Source organism: Fukomys damarensis, unplaced genomic scaffold, assembly GCF_012274545.1.
Source record: "Fukomys damarensis isolate Sample0158 unplaced genomic scaffold, DMR_v1.0_HiC HiC_scaffold_6, whole genome shotgun sequence".
In the NCBI taxonomy this organism is placed as follows: Eukaryota; Metazoa; Chordata; class Mammalia; order Rodentia; family Bathyergidae; genus Fukomys; species Fukomys damarensis.
Window position 1 is genome coordinate 21,676,182 of NW_022900918.1, and position 17,630 is coordinate 21,693,811.

Consider the following 17,630-nt stretch of genomic DNA (forward strand, 5'->3'; position numbering starts at 1 on the left):
TAATTGAGCAGACTGACACATCTCCTTTTATGTACTATGCAACTATTACTTTGGCAAATTTCTTTTCTCCACACCTAACCATAATGGCCACCAGTAGCTATTTGCTTTTAGCTGGCAAGGCCAGCAATATACATTTACTCTCCTACCTCTCCAGTCCTGTGTCTCAACTTAGTTAATGGATGAGAATCTTGATGGTCTTCTCTTTCACAAAGTACTCTCCACACTTCATGGAATATTCACCCACCTTGAACCTTTCCTTCTCTCTGTTTCCTGTCCACGAAGTGAAGTGCTTTTCTCCACCAGATTTTTCCACTCTGCCCTTGTTTTTTGGATTCATTCAGCCATAGACTAGAAACCATGAGCCAAAAATAAATGTATCCTCCTTTATTTTGTGGGTATTAATTAATGTGTCACATTAATTAATGTGAAGAAATTGCTGTTAGTATGAAAGCAATATTCCATCACAATTTTTATTTTTTGAGATAGGGTCTCACTATGTAGTCCACGCTGGCCTTGAACTCAATTTGTATCTCAGGCTCTCCTTAATTTCATGGCCATCCTCCTGCTTTGACCTCTGCGGTCCTCGGATTACAGGCACCATGCCCAGCTCCAACAACACAATATTAACACCACGCCCCCTCTCCCTCTCCCTCTCCCTCTCCTTCTCCCTCTCCCTTTCCCTCTCTCTCTCTCTCTCTCTCTCTCTCTCTCTCTCTCTCTCTTTCTCTCTCTCTCTCTCTCTCACACACACACACACACACACACACACACACACACACCCTCTGTCTCTCAAAATTTTAACTTTAAATCTATGTTAATATCGGGATCTTCCATCCTGCTTACTAGTATTATGAAACATTATTACTAATGATCATATATAGCTTTTACTCTTCTTCTTAAGCCTAATTATGTTGAATAATAAAAATTTTATTGATATTCTTAGAAAATAAAATGATATTAACCAAAGATATCAATATTGAATCATCAATTTGGCTATTTTCCCCAGGTGATCTTTGTTATGCTACTTTAATGTGTCTAAATTTATACTTTTTTCCCCCACGCCCTCAAATATTATCAAGACTTTCTTACAATAAATTTAGGAAAACTTCATAGTGATACTTCTATTTCATATGATTTAATATTCTGTCTAGGTGTGATATTTAAAGTATTATTGTGTCTGCCAATCAATTTCAAAATTTTCATGATGTATACAATTGTTACATAATTTTCAATGAGCATAATGTAACCGGTTTCCTCTTTACTACCCAATAAGAAAGAGAAACAGAAGAAAGAAAAATGATTCTGAAAAAAAAAAGATTCTGAATAGAGCTAATTTTGAATCTAGTTATTAGTTTCCTCTTTTGCATTTCCTTTTATAAATTTAGATAAAAGTAGTCATGATGATTTAAATATATCTCAGATGCTAAATCCAGGCTGCATTAATAAATATAACAGGTCTGAACACATCTGAGAGAAACTTAAAAAAGTAATTCCTAGTTTTTTTCTCATGTGGTTAGTTTTTGGATCATTATCATCACTACTCTTAAATTGCCAAAATGACATTTTTTTTTCTTTTAGCTATTTATAAAAAACATTAGCACCATTTTAGTCATTAGTCTTCACTGAAATGCACTATTATAATAAGTCTTCTCTAAGAACAGCATTTGGTACGGATTGGCATCAATTTAGAAAATCTTTAGTTGCAGTATTTTTCTTGACATAGCTTAAATAGCCCTTTGTTTTGCACTGTGCATTATGCTGACAAGGAGTCTTTAAAGTATTAAAATATTCATGTTTTGATTCACTGCAATCATTCCCTAGTGCCTTCTTGGTTTTGCAAGAACAAATGAAAAAAGAAGTTAGAAGTATCAGCAGTATTGGGACCTTTCAAAATAAACTTTATAAGTGAAGTATTTGAGAACACTTTGAGTTTGCCAAAAAGACAGTACTGAAACTAAAAACATACTTGCTTTTGTCTTAGATCTTGTAGACTATGTAGAAAATGAAAGTCAGGATGTTAATAATTGTACACAGTCATCATTAATAATATCAAGTTGCTGTGATTGAAAAATTAATTTCTACTTGTAAAATCTCGGAAAGGTAAATTATTTACTATATGCTGTTATAGCTCTGAAAAACAATGAAACCCCTGGAATCAAAAGAACTTAGATTGCATCTTCCATTTCTTTGGATAATGTGACTGAAAAAGAAACACCTTTTATGTGTGAGATAATTAAATACCATCAAACTTAGTTTTGACTTTTAGCTTGATTGGCCTGAGAGACACCTATGGCATTAGTAAAGCCCTATCTTGAGTGTGTTGTATGAGTCATGCGATATAACCCTGAGGACTGTATCTATCCCCTGAAGCTTTTTCCTGAGCTACTGTTATTGCTTACTTTGTTTCCAAGCTGCCTTGAGGTAGGCGGCTTTACTCTGCCACAAGGCTTCTTCTGCCACAAGGAGCCAGGTGAACATAGATTGAAATCTCCAATACATAAACCAAAAAAAAAATATTTTCTTTCTTTAAGTGGTATTTGCCAAGAATTTTAGTCACAGTGACAAAAGGTGACTAACACAGAGAATTGGTACTGTACTAAGAAATAAGGTCATTACAGCAGTTGTGTTTCAGGAGCCTTTGGAATTTCTTTGCAGGAAGACTGTAAAATTTTGGAAATGTAGGCAAGATAAGCTCTAGAACATCAGAAACAGAACTTTATGTATGATTCTGGTGGGTGCTTTGAAGACCAAAATGTTGATAGGAAGTAAAAACTCTATTCATGACATTCTAAAGGGGAACGAGGGCTCTACTGCAAATTGCACCAGGCTATCCACATTAAATTTTTGTAGAAGATGTATTGACATTTTGTCCATGCCTTAAAACTTTGTGTAAGGCTATGTTTAAAGGTAACAGACTGATCCAACAGGGAAAATTTCAGGGCAACACGAAGTATAGGCTGTGCCATGGGTACTAGTAGTTCTTTTTAACCAGATACACAGTAAAAATTGGTAAGAAAGAGTGCCACATAGTACAGCGTAGGGTCCAAACTAGGGAGAGTGGTGGGCGATGAGAAAAATGAAGAAATCAAGACTATTAATGAAAGTTGGGACCAGGAGGAACCGTAGCTTGTTGGGAGCTAATGGCTTCCTGGAATCCCACTTGCTTTTTATTTATAGTGGGAGGCAAACAGGAAGAGAAGGCAGGGAAATAGTGCTACATGGCCTACATGGCCTAGGCAGAAAACACAGCATGATTGGGGCATGTGCACGAAGGGAACAGGGAAGGGTACATAGGGCCTCCTGGGGCTGTGCCATCCATCCAGGGTCTACAGTATCAGTCAGACTATGTAATCTACGGAGGAGAGAGGGAAGAGGGAGGAGGGAAGGGAAGGAGTAGGGAGGGGAAAGGAAGTAAGGAGGACAAAGGGAGTAGGGAGGAGGCAAAGGACCATCTTCAGTCGCGGCCCGCAACAATAAAACACAGTAGAAAGAATTAAAAACATGGCATGTAGCTAGAAAAGAGACATGCAAAAAAGCTAGGCCAAATTCTTGTTGCTTCTGAGTAGATTAATACTGTTAAAAGAAGTTAAGTACTCTGAACTTGGAAAATAAGAAGCATGCCTTGAGGGCATCTGAGGAATTGGCCAGAACTCACACACTGTAGGCTCAAGAGTGTATAAGGGTAAACTACTTTGAAAGATTGCTTTGAAAAGAGAACACTGAGACACCTTGCTTCATGTGGGATTGAAAATTGTTTTCCCCACGATTCATTTCACATTGCTTATCCAGACAGGAACTCAAAGAACAATTTAGTCATGTACTATAATGGTTATGTTTAACTGTCAAATTGCTTGGCTTGGGAGCCACTGAGGCAGATTTAAAGTGCATTAAAGTACACTCCTTGGTGATTCTGTGTGGGTCATTGAGGAGTAACCTTAGCTGATTTCATCTCTTTCCTGGCCCCATCTTCTTTTGCACTGTTCCTCTTCTCTGCTTTCTAGCCACTGTACACTAAACATTTTGCTCCATCACAACTGTCTGCCATTATGTCCCCTTTGAGCCAACTGAACATGGACTCAATCCTCTAAAAATACAAACCAAATTAAACCCCTCATGCTCTAAGTATGGACGTCTAATATTGTGTCTCAACTACGGGGAAGTTGACTAGCATATGGCCCGAAAAGGCCCAGTTACTGCTTGATTTGGCAAAAGACATTGGTATCATTAACCTGATGCTAATTTTGCAGAAATGCAGAATGCAAGAATGTTGAGGTCTCTGAGGCTTTTGTGTAGGGTTTGAAGTCAGGCTTGGGAGGCTGGGCTATGTTTGACAGGATTGATATCTGTGCCCAGTATCCCTGAGAGATAGTTATGTGAAGCTGTGAGACTGAAATGGACGCTGCAAGACATAATGTAAAAAGTTGCAGATTCACATTATGTGGAACATCTGAAGAGCAAAACCACAGGCAGATAGTGGAGTCAGCCCAACATGGAGGCCATGTAACCAGCAAGTCAATAAAAGGTGAAACTCATCTCTCATGACCATTTGTCCTAGATGCTGATCTCATCATTTTCTCTATTTCGAGATTAAATATGTTTTCATTAGATGTGTTAAGGTGTCAAGTTGAAAAAGGGTGGACTGTGATGGTCAATCTTAGTGTTAATTTGATTTGCTTGAGAAATACTACAGAGATTAAAAAAGCATGCTTCTGGGTATGTCTAGGTGTGGCATAGGCATGGCCTTGGAGATTATATCAATCCTCTGGCTTCATTTCATTGTCTCCACCTGATCTCTCTGCTTCCTACCTTGGATTGGACAGCTTTTCTTTGCTATATAGTTGCAGCGTTTAAGCCCATCAACCATGAACTGCCACCTCTGAAACCATGAGACAAAATAAATATTTCATACTTTAAGTTTTATGTGTCTGGCAGTCTTGCCACAGTAATTAAAGTCTGACTGGGGCTGGGGATTTGGCTCAGTGGTTCCACTGCCTGCCTCACAAGCACAAGTTCTGCCCCCAGTACCAAGAAAAAAAAAAAAAAAGTCTGACCAATATAAATATGTATTAGGCCAATATGCTTATACAAATTATGGCACATGAAAGATAAATAATTGGATTAAATGGTGAATATGCAATGTTTCTCTATAACTAGAAAGTGTCATATTTTTGTTTTCTGTGGTCGCAGCTGCCATCCGAGTTCAGCTGGGTGCAAAATTTTATAAAAATGGAAATTGTGGAAATAATTAATAAATGTACGTTCTATTACTACATTAACAATTTTTATTGTTTGTTTTTCAGTGCCAGATACGGATCCAGGGCCTCACGCATGCTAAGTTAGCACTCTGTCTCTGAACTATAGCCCTATGCCTACTATCATAAAATTGAAATTGCATATCATTCTGCAAAAATGATGAAATCTTGTGCTATTGTAGGCCATCTATCAAACCTATTTATACATTTATCTGTTTTTAAGTTAGTTCCTCTGATTTATTCAGTGTATTAAGAAATTATTCAATATTATCTCTTAAACTTTAATAAATTATGATATCAAATTTTAATAAAGGTCATGACTTTACAAATTGGAATGCTATCATTAAATATAAAATACAATGTAGAAATAACAAATATATATATTACAATTGCAATTGAGTTATATTTGACATTACCTTTAATTTTTATAGATAGATGATCTTTATATTTCCTTTTATCAATTCTTGAATATTCTATGTATCATAATTTCACTGAATCTTAAAATCTCTGTAATTTCATGTTTTCTCTCATTTGTCTCCAAATTCCATTCTTCATTGTACATGAATCATCTATGCAACTACAATATCCATATTGTATATGCTATTTACTCAATAGTCACTTCACAGCTATCTCAGTTATCAGATACATTACCAAAGACATGGCTCTTGGGTTTAAGTCACTCTTATTTTGCTTGGTAATTTTTTTCAGAAAGGTAATTAATGTATTTTGAGCAATGAAGCCAGCTTTGGTATTTTAAATTATTGAATAATCTTATCCAGGGAAGTGAAATGTCCAATTTGCTAAGACTTTTTGTACTTAAAAAATTGTTAAATTTACATTAAATTTTTTTCTAATCATTTCCTCACAAAATTTATTAATAAGAATATTAGATCCATATTATAAAACAGTTATTACTTTATTTATTTATTTTTTTCAGTTTAAACTGAGTTTATTGGTACATTTTAGGGATACAATTATTTTTGATGCTGTAGAAATCTTTAGTGAAATCTACATTTTGATCATTTCAATATTCATTTTCAGGTTACTTTCACTCAGAATGTACTATAATATGAAAAGGAAATCAGTTTTATTTTCTCATTTGCATAATTATTCTTTATCCTTGTTTTAACATTAACAAGAATTTACACAAAAACATGTTAAAATAACAAGTGTTTTTCTTATCTTACTTTTAATTCCTGAGTGATTCACCATTAAGAGTAACCTTAGTGCATCTGGATCTGAGGACAGTCATAATTAAATTTTTATTTACAAAGTCAAAGTTGACTCTGTTTGCTGTGTGTATTTTATTTACCTCACCACACCACTACTTAACTTTCATTAAGTTGCACCTGTATTTTTTCTAAAGCAGCAGTATTACCAGAATGTATCTACAGCTAATATATTTTTATTGATTGCCATTTGTTTTAGGAGAATATTTGGACTACGGCCTTCAAACACTTGTTTTAACACTCTTTCATGGTTTGACCAATGGTATTTGTCAGATTTGGGATGCTATGTGTTTCAGAACTCAACAATCTACCTACTTCGTGACATTGTTAACAATAGATACTTTTATAATAATTAAACAAATGATGTTGTTGGTACCAATAGTTGACAGGGATTTTAGAGATATATGACAAATTTGACAAATCCTTGGGGAATTTAAACACAAGAAAATATGCTTATCTTAAAAATATTTTGTGATTAACTTTAAAATATTTTAATGCATTACTTTTAATGAAAGCAAATTATTCCTTATAAATATTATTTTTTCATACTTAAATACTTTCTCTAAATTATTTTGTCTATAAAATATTTTACAAGTATTTTTAAATGGTAAAGTAAATGAACTCATTGTAAAATAATCTAATAGCCAATAAAAGAAACAAAGTAATCAAATAAACTTACAATTAGTCTATACTTTGAGCCATTCTAAATCAAGTAATTATAAATACAGACTTCTGCATAATTTCCCACAAGTTAAAGGCTGTTAAGTTAGGCAAAATGGAATTTCTGTTTCTTTAGATAGTATTTGTATTTTCCAAGTTATACAATCATTAAAAAGAAAACAGCAACAGGCCAAAGAGAATTAAGTGAAGTTAATAAATCATATTAATAAAATTATGTTACTAAGTATTCTTATAAGAACAAGATTAAATATGAAAAGAGAAGAAATAATAGAAGCTAGGGAATTATATAATTTCAAAATAAACAGATAAATCACATGGCTTTAGAATTTGGTCTTAAACTTTCTACTTTGATTTTAATTAAACCTTTAACATTTATGAGAACAAAATTGTTCAAAGTTTAATTATTAAGGAAGGCTGAAAATCTATGCATGTGACTCAATGTGAATATTTAAATTTTCTTCTGTTTTTTGTCATTTTTAATGTTTTTTGATAGTGGAGATTGAACCCGAAACCTTTGCCTTTGCACTCAACAAATCCCCTGTTGTTCGTTTGTTTGTTTTTTCATTTTTTTTGTTTGTTTGTTTTAGACAAGATCTCTCTAAGCTTTCCAATTTGGGATTGACTCTGTGATCCTTTTTCTCAGCCTTATATTATCCCCAAATGCTTGAGTTATATGTATGCAACACCATGCCTGACTGGTGTGAATATTTTATGTGCTTTCAGTTATGCAGAATATAAAAGTGTTTACTTGACAAAGTGTCACCAGGACTCCTGTTATGTAAAGTCACCTATGTGTAATGTGCTGCTAATATTTGTGAAGATGAATTAGACCTTTATAAATTGCAAATACATAACTTCTATTTTTAATAATTAATTACTAGGTTATTACATATGCAAAATATGTATCATTGTGTATTAAAAATAATTTTGTAGTTCAGATCTAGGCCCATAAAATAATTTTCCAGAACTAGGTAGCCCTTTTAACCTTTTTCCTAGAATGTGCTTTTATTTCAATTTTCTCTCTTCCCAATTACATTTTTATTTTATTTCTTTTTCCACAATGTCAATTGAATGAAAGTAAAAATCACAAAAAGTATAAAAATGTAAAAATAAACTCTAGAACTCAAAATGTATGAGAGTATTTGTCATTCAATGAGGTAGTTTGTAGGTATTTTGTGATCACCGTATTGCAAGGGACAGAATTTTCTTTTGAATGTTGATGGAGCTGGTGACTATTATTGCTACAAAACGCAATGAGATAAGAACAGTTTAAATGTAATAATTTTGGCTAATTAATGAAATACTATAAAATTCATGCCAAATTGAAGAACTGCAAAGTTGTTTGAGCGAACATATAAAGTAGCTGGAGGTGCAGCAGCACTGTTTGAAAAACCTACAATGCATAATGTGAAATAGGAAGGAATTATTCAAAAGGAAAGGGAGGCCAGGGTTTAGCTTAGTGGTTCCACTGCCTGCAAAAAATAAAAATAAATAAACGAAATGAAATATATACAAGATCTTATTACCAGAAGGTGATTGGAATACAGGAGTGCTTTAGTTCTCATGCACTAATCTGTTGTTGAGTTCATGGCTGAATCGAAGTTTGGACTATTGATTTGAGGAAAGAGTAGTGAAGGATGCTTGAGAACTGTCAACCTAGTGACAGATTACCCTGAGGTTTTAGAAGTGAAGCTGGTAAAAATATCTTGCATGTATTTCCCCTTGGTGAATAGGAGGCTATTGAAATACAATACTGTGCATCTAGTAAGAAGAAGAAATAATCATAAAGGAAAAAAAGACTACATATTTTTAAAAAAGAATTGTAGTAATCACATATAGTAGAATAAGGGCAGGCAAAAATTCCTTTACATTTTTGCATTTGAAGTGAAAAATAATTCCCCTTGAATATACATTGGCCTTTATAATTTGCTCAGGTATAGAATTTGATATATTTAGAACACTAATATAGTTATTAGAGAGAAAAGATAAACTCACTGGAAAAAGAAAGTGTTGCAATTCGGAATTTTAGTTTCTAAATGACTACAAATAACTTTATGTTATGATATCAAACTATAGTTAGGTGATATATGTGTGTGTGTGTGTGTGTGTGATTTATCCCACATCTAAACTGAACCAAAGAACATAGTGTTGCGCATTTTGTAAGTAGGTGTGAAAGCATGAGCATTTGCTTGAATGGTTGTGTCTGTGTGGTACACTCTTAGAGGCACTAAGAAATAAATCGCTCTTACGTGCTCTGATGTTTCCAGTAATGCTTGGTGTGGAATGGATACTGCCTTCAAAATAAAGAACAAGTGGTGGAGTAAAGTAGCCTGCTTTGTGTCAACTGGGAGACTGGAAGAGGAAAGATGGGAGGAAATCATTGGTTCCTTGGTTCATGAACTTAATTATTCCGCGTTTCTGATTGCAAATGGAACTGGGTGAGAACTGAATCAAATGTCCCAAAAGGTCGAAAGTAAATCTAACCACTGCATTTGACTGTGTCTTTGAAGGCACATACATTTCCAGTGACCTGCTCTAGCCAGCCAAGCTTCTAGTGTTTCCGCCACCTCCTACTTGTGGTAACACCTGGAGACCAAGCTTACTGCACATCAGTCCTTGGGAGCATTCCAGATCCAAAATTTATCATTTAATATTTATTTTGTTTCTTTTATTCTCCTAACATATGTTTTATCTGTTTTTTCTAATTTTTAAAAAAAACATCAGCACTTTATTGAATTCTTTACCATAGGAACTAAGGGTATTATACTATCCCCTTAGGAAATAAAATGAGTATAATATATTTTCACTATGATATATAGATAGATAGGGAAGGTCATTATGAAGAGAAATTTCTGAAGTAGTAAATTATATTACAGAGCAAATGATAGAATTCAATTAAAGTATGAGAATAATGTAAACTATAACCATCATTTTTATTTTGAACAGATGAAACTATTTCTTAAATGTGATGACATTTATATTCCATCCTATCCTAGATGTCAAGAATAACTCCAATAACAGTAGTATTTAAAAAGGACATATATAATTCCTTTGCTTTAAATTATTTTAAACCAATTATTAATTCATATATGTGTATATTCTATGTCTGATGACAGATATTAGTATTCATACTAAAACAATATTATAGAAAATTGCATATAAAATAATTAAAATTACCATGGAGTACATTGTACTGCCTTTATTTATTGTCTTATCATGTAGGACTGTATATGAATATGTTCATGGCTGTTAGTTGTGTTATCCTTAAAGGTACTTTTAGAGTATGATGGAGAAATTAATTGCTTTTAATGTTTATAATAGCAACAATACATTATTCACAATATATCACTGAGTTTTTTTGATCCTTTAGCTACTAATTTTTTTCTAATACACCAGAGTATAATAATTAGGTGACAGTTTATCTTCTCAAATCTGCAAAAACATAAACAGAGATTAATAATGTATTTACTGGCATAATTACTAAATAAAAATAGAAAGACAAATGGAGATATAAATTCTCTAAAGGAATCAAATGTGTCATTAGCTTAAATGATTGCTAATGAGCTTATATTATTTCCTGAATTCACTGATGGTGCTGAGAAGCTCACCTGGTTCTTTTAATGTTTGCTAATTCACTTCTTCTCTATCTCAAGGGAGCGCTGTCCATCCCGTGAATTTCCAGGAGTCTGGTAACAGCTTTAGACTTTTCAGGTACAAAGATAAATTAGTGCAATCACACACAGTCATTCACATCTGGTGGAAAAACATTGTTTTGTATTTTATGTTACTTTTTTCCAGTGGTTCTTGACACAATTGTGTACATATTACACGATTTTATTAGGAGAAAATCACAATCACTGTTGTAATGTTTTCTTAGTTCTATATTCAATCGTTAAAGTTTTCTTCATTTATCTAATTGCTAAAATATTAAAAAAATAAATTTTTATTTAGCCAAATAATTTCACTCAGGACTTGCTCCTTGCTATTTGATTGGACTATCTCTGGTTATATCATCTTCAATAGTAGTATTTAGCATTTTTTGTTTTTTTGTAACCAGTATTGAACTCAGATCCTTGTGCCTGTAAGGCAGGTGGCAGAACCACTGAGCTAAATCCCCAGCCCTACATCATCTTCAATAGATAAATCTAAACTTTAAAAAATGAAGCAGCCTTTTAAATGGACTTAATTTCTAAAATGAGTATAGAAATACTTTTCTTCTGTTCTTCACTTTTAGTACATTTCATCTAAATTCGAAGTCCATTTGGTCTACTTCCAAAGCACATTCCAAATTCATCTTCCTCATCCTACATCAACAGCTACTGCCTTAGTCTAAAGTTTTAAAAATAATAGTATGGCTTTCATTTGGTCTCCTTTCTTCCTTTTCTGAATTTTAGCTGTTAAAACATCATCCTCAAAGTAATCGTACTGTCTACCTAGAATGTACCAATGAATTAAATTAAATTTTTAAAAAAGCAAGAGCTACAGCAATCTTTTAAAAAATCATTACTGTCCTTACACAAAATTCCTTCATTGCTTTACAATGCAATTAAAATAAAAGGTATAGTTTGTTTTTGTTGTCTGTTTTTATTTTTGATTGCCTACAGGACTACCTGAGTTTTGCCTTTTTGCTAGCATGTTACAATTCTTCTTCTGTAGCCCTAAAAATGATAGCTTCTTACTTATCTTTATGTTTCCTTAATTATGCTATTTGGAATATATTTTCATTATAGACTTTTATGGCAACATTGTACTCATTTTTCTAATTCCTACTCAGATTTAGAGACTTCCTCTGATTATCCTGGTTATAATGGCCATAATTTCTTTCCACTCAATTTATTTATAATGTTTATCATGATTTGTTTTATCACATTAATATATTTGCTTTTTAAAAAAATAGCTTGATTTGAAATATTATGAGTTTTCTGATTTTTAAGAGCTGAAAATCCACTCATTAGAAAAAGTATAATGTATATTAGACTTTCTAGTTACTTAAAAAGTCAACACAAGGACTTATAAATTATTTTGTATAATATTTATGAAATTAATGTTTATTTTACTGATATGGAAGGCAGACTTTTAAAAGACTCTCCCTGAAGTGGCCTAGGACTTTGTTTAATTAACTCCTAGACCCTGGAAAGCACCAGAGTTCATGATTGGATATAGACTCCTTGATTAGGTTTTGTCATATGGCAACAGTAAAAAGGAATTTTTCAGAAGTAATTTTAAAAACTCATCAGGTGATTTTTAGTTACTAGGACCAGGTGGTGCTGTTGGGCCAACCCTAACCAGCAGTCTTCATAGCAGACTGGAAGCAGGAGCAGAAGCCCCCCCACGCCCCGTTGATCTTGTAGAAGGCACAACCCAGGTTGTGCAGAGGGTTGTTATAGCAAAGAGCAGGTGGCTGAGGGTGGGGCCAACACTGAATGCTACTATGTGGTTAATGGGTGTGTAATATGATATCTTCACCATGGAAGACGTCTGCCAGGTTCTGTATGTACTTACCATAAAACCAATACTTCTGATCTTAGATATATAGAAACAGAAAAGAAATCTAAAGACTTGTGTTCAGACTCATAGAAATGTTTGAAGAAACATTGCTTGTATCATCGCGAAAGAGAAAAGAAATCATATGACTGTCAAGTGACATACGGACAAGTAAAATATTTTAGAAATAAAACATATCCTGTATTAGAATTTTTGGGCAATAAAATGGAATGAAACACCGACAAATGCTAGAGTATCGATAAACCATGAAAATGTAAGTAAAATGCTCACAAAAGGCTTATGTTATGATTCTGTTTAGATAATACCCACAGAGTAGGCAAATCTCTACCTACAAAACGGTGCCTGCCTGTGGCTATGAATGTGGAGCACATACAGTGTGGGTGGTAAAGAATGTGGAGTGTTGTTGTGACAGCTGCATTAGTTTCTATTTATAGGAAAACCACTGAGCTGTACAATGAAATTGTATGCATATGAATTATCTCATTCTATCAGAAAATATAATATGTAATAAAATAGTGATTTAAAGCATACAGTACATTGTGCTTCTTTCATGTATAGTAAAGCCTAAGAAGAGTAATATCTGTGTATGCAGTGGGTCAGCTCCTTATGGATCTGTTCTGCTACTCCTTCAGGGTCACAGATTTATTTCACCTTATTATTCATGATTATAAAGTGGCACTGATGTAAGGAACTTATGTTGTAATTCGAAGATAATACTGAAAAGCAGAGAAAAGTTATCCTCACCTAACCTACCATTTTATATATTCAATTAATAAGCCTTAAAAGTGATAAACAGGTTTATTTCATACAAAGAAGTGTTATTCCCTAAGCCTACTCAATGCTGTGTAACAGCTATGTCCACATTTTCTGTGGAGAGAGTAAAGTCATATCTTATGAGATAAAGTTTTGAGATGAATACCAATCTTGCGTTTTGGTAGCACAGTTTCAGTTGCATTAGATTGTTTGGCTTAGATATTTAAATTACAGTGATCTAATTGTAAAGTACTTCTTCAATTTGAAGAACTTCAAAATTAACATTAATGTGATTTTTTTCTAAAAAATGATTACCAAGAACATTAAATGTCCATTATGTTCCTTAGAAGTTTCACTTCAATATTAATAGTGACATTTTTCATAGCTTATATCAAACAAGAATCCTTTAACTTAGAAAGTTTGAGCAATAACATAAACATTTTCAAATATGCTATAAATTTATACAATCAGCTTTTATTTCAAGAATGTCTAAAAGTTCATCTTTTTTTATAAAGCATAATCCAAAGAGCAAAACCATTATGCTAAAAACAAAATGTAAAACTTGTAATATAAGTGAACCTCTATCAGGTCTTTTTTTTTTCTTTTTGTGAAGTATTCTCTGAAATGAAATAGGAAAATATGTTAAAAATAAAATTTATGTTCTTAAACATTTATGCATTGTTTTAGTTGAATGAGTTTATAGGACCTTTCACCTGGATAAAATGAATTACTACCACATTACGAGAACAGTAGATTTTTTTCTTTGAAAATGTATTAGAAAATAATCTGGATGAAAATCTAGAGGGAATATTGGAAGGTTTCAAAATAGGCTTTCACTTGGATATTACACAAATAGTGTAGGTTAGCCTTGGTCCTGAAATTTGCATGAGACTTTATAGCTTTTGGAAAATTGTAAAGATTTTATGACAATCTGTTCCATAATTTTTGTGTTTACAGCATAATAATTAAATTTTATTTTAAAGTCACAAATCTAAACGATATTTCTAAAACATTTTGTGATATTACTGGAATTTGTTTTCCTACTCAAAATGCCTATATTTGCATCCTACATCCCAGAAGAATGGGCATTTGAAAAGCTTTTCAGATTAAAATAACTTTTTTGTATTTTTTTATTTTTTTTGGTACCAGGGATTGAACTCTGGTCCTTGCGCTTGCAAGGCAGGCCACCAAACCGCTGAGCTAAATCCCCGGCTCCTAGATTAACATAACTTTTAACAAAAGTTTAAATTCTAAATATTATTTCCTTCTACTCACATAAACATAAACATAAAGCTCTTGCTACAAATCCCATTCTTGCAGTGAGGTGTCCTCTTGAGGTAACTGAAGGAGAAACTGATTATTAGAAGCATAAAATATTTTCAATGACTCTCACAATACAGACTAGCCTTCTACTTATTTTTTACTGTATTGCAGTTATCACAAAATACTGGTAAGACCAGCCTTACTTTTCATCAATAACTTATGTAGTAAAGAAGTAGGCACCAAAGAATATTATTCAGAGTTGCTTTTGACTTTGCACCAAATAAATAGCGGAACTTTAATTCAGACTCACATTTCCTGTTATCTATTTCTATTTGAATAATGAGACTGATATAACTGCTGCTCATTACACAAGCACACACACACAAAAAAAATCTTGTAAGAAAGCATAGAGGAACACAGGCAATATATCATCCAAACCATTTTCAAATAGGTTAGCTTTGGGAGAAAAAAAAAATCTTCAGGATGAGAATAACCAAAATATTCTGTATCTCTTTACAAAGTCAGAGAGCAAAGATATGTTGTGTGGAATTTTATCTTCAGAAACATAGCATTTCAAATCTAGTACAAAAGCAATTACTCAGGAAGATTTGTAAAAAAATATGTAGTCTGTTTTGTGACACCAATTTCCTTCTCTCTACCAAAGCGGTTTGAATATTCCTGCATCTATAGTACTTGAGAATACGACCACTTAATATTAGAAAATAAATACATATCAATGGATTTATTGGGATTCTCTTTATGACAAGTACAAGACAAAGGACCCAGCACAGAAGCTTGTGTACAAAGAGGATTTATTAGTTATCAGAGAGTGCTGAGCAGCTGAGAACTGTGATCTCTCTCCTGAAAGCTTTCAAGTGACTAATGAAACAGTGTTTGATAATGAGAACGTTATGGGATTTAGGATCAATGTAGACATAGAGTAACATTTGTAATGTGACATTTGAAAAGGGTTGTCATAAAGACTTGGGAAATCTAAGGCTGAGAATTAAGTGTCATGGGTCCACTGGAAATTCATAAAGGGAGCAGCTACAAAGCCCAAGGAACTGATACTACTGAGGATCTAAAAAAGAATATTGAATAGCACATCAGAACATGGGACCATGCATATTCTAAGAATATATATATTCTTATATATATTACATAACAGTCTTTACACATATGAATATATAAAATGTATATTATATATAAGGATAATGTATATTATTAACAACAACTTGCATCCCTGCGGAGGTCGCAGGTAGTAAAAGGTGAGGGCCTAAATATGAAATATTTCACAAATTTGCATATTATCCTTTCATAGGAACCATGGTATTTTTTTCTGCGTCATTCCACTTTGAGCATATGTTCTGTCAAAGTGAGCATTCCTAAAAATAATTTTAATGAGGATAATCACAGAACTTTTCAAAGGAAAATAATAAAACTATTCTGAGAGGCACGACTAAACTCAAGTTCTGGAATGTAACAAATTAATATTGTAAACTATGAATTTTTAAACTAATTTATCATACCATTAAATTTAGTTTTACAAACGGTAATCAGAAATAGAGTGAGTTTACATTTTTAAGATCTTATTACAATAAAAGGCCTGTTATCAAGAACAATAAGATAATTGTGCGTGAAGCGAAGGGATCTATTTTGAGGGAACGGATGACGATGTGTCATTTTCTGTAATATATTTTTTTAAGTTAAGCATTCACCGTGTGTTATGATAGCACTTTGTTGATCAACCATTTATGGCAATTTCAGTCAAAAATATTGTGGTGCTGCTCCTCTACCTTATTCACCGGATCTGACAGCATGCAATTTCCTGCTTTTTCTCAAAGTAAATGACCGTGAAAGAAAAGATTTAGAAAGGATTAGGGCATTTGGGTAGCCAAGACACCACAACTGAGAACAAAATTCCTAAACAGTAAGAAAAACGGGGTGTGTTCTAAGCAAGAGGGATTAATAGCAATGCATTTTGCTCCATTTTTAAAACTATGTGCATTCACCGTAGTTTTTATTCCAATTCATATGATTCAGTATGTTAAAAAAAGTGATTACATAGTTAATAGTAAAATGGTGAAAACACATAGTTCTGAAAATTTGCAAAAGCACAGCAATGCTTAGAGAGTCCCACATATGCACGTACAGACACACACAGAGGACTACAGAGGCCAAATCTTCACATCTAATTGTTAGTAACTATTTTGTAGAAGTGGCAGAATGAATGGGAAAGTAACTGAAAAATCAATTTGGAAAAAAAATGGAAATTTAAAACGACAAAAACTGTAAAACCTTTTCTAAAATAAGAAATAGCACCGAGATTGTATTATTAATTGCCATGACCTGTATAAACCTACCATAATAATATTTCTACCTCTAAGAATGGAGGAGTAGTCATTTCAGACAAATCCCTACTCTTTAAAATTAGCTGTCCTATATCTTTATCACTATCCCATTAGCCACCCACTTATCTATTCATTAACCCATCTTTCATCTATTTATTTATATATTTATTCATTGCATTTATTGGTAAGTTTTAGGTACACAGTACAATGACATTCATCTTTGAAGATTTGTACCTTTATATCATATACCTTGGCTCTTATTTTTTCCCCTATTTCCCTGCCCTCTCTTCAGTCCCTCCACCCTTCCCTATTTACAGAGACGTTGTTTCCATTTTTCCTTTTCTCATGTTTTTTCTTTTCCCTTCTTTCCTTTCCCATAAGCCTCCCACTTCATTTCCCTTTGGACCTTTTCTACCTATTTCAAGTTATCTCTTACACACTTTGATCCTATCTATTATACACTTTGAACTTTATTTGCATTTTCTTCTATTTATTTATCTGCAAATTTATTTCACTTTTTTCTTTGAGTTATCTACTCACTAAACATGAGAAGCCTAAATCATCTGAATTAAATATATATATGTATATATATATAT

The 17,630-nt window shown here is 32.9% G+C and overlaps 1 long non-coding RNA gene and 1 other non-coding gene across 2 annotated transcripts in view; both read right to left on the reverse strand.

The window, feature by feature from the left end:
* Positions 1-14,692: 14,692 nt before the first annotated feature.
* The window catches only part of LOC104869979, a 4,891-nt gene continuing 1,953 nt past the window's right edge, over positions 14,693-17,630 (reverse strand). Inside the window, exon 4 of the long non-coding RNA XR_782414.2 lies at positions 14,693-14,761. This is a non-coding gene — a long non-coding RNA (uncharacterized LOC104869979). The remainder of the gene's footprint in view (positions 14,762-17,630) is intronic.
* On the reverse strand, positions 15,960-16,064 carry LOC117285166. Its single transcript, XR_004516133.1, has one exon. It is a non-coding gene; the product is annotated as a U6 spliceosomal RNA (small nuclear RNA).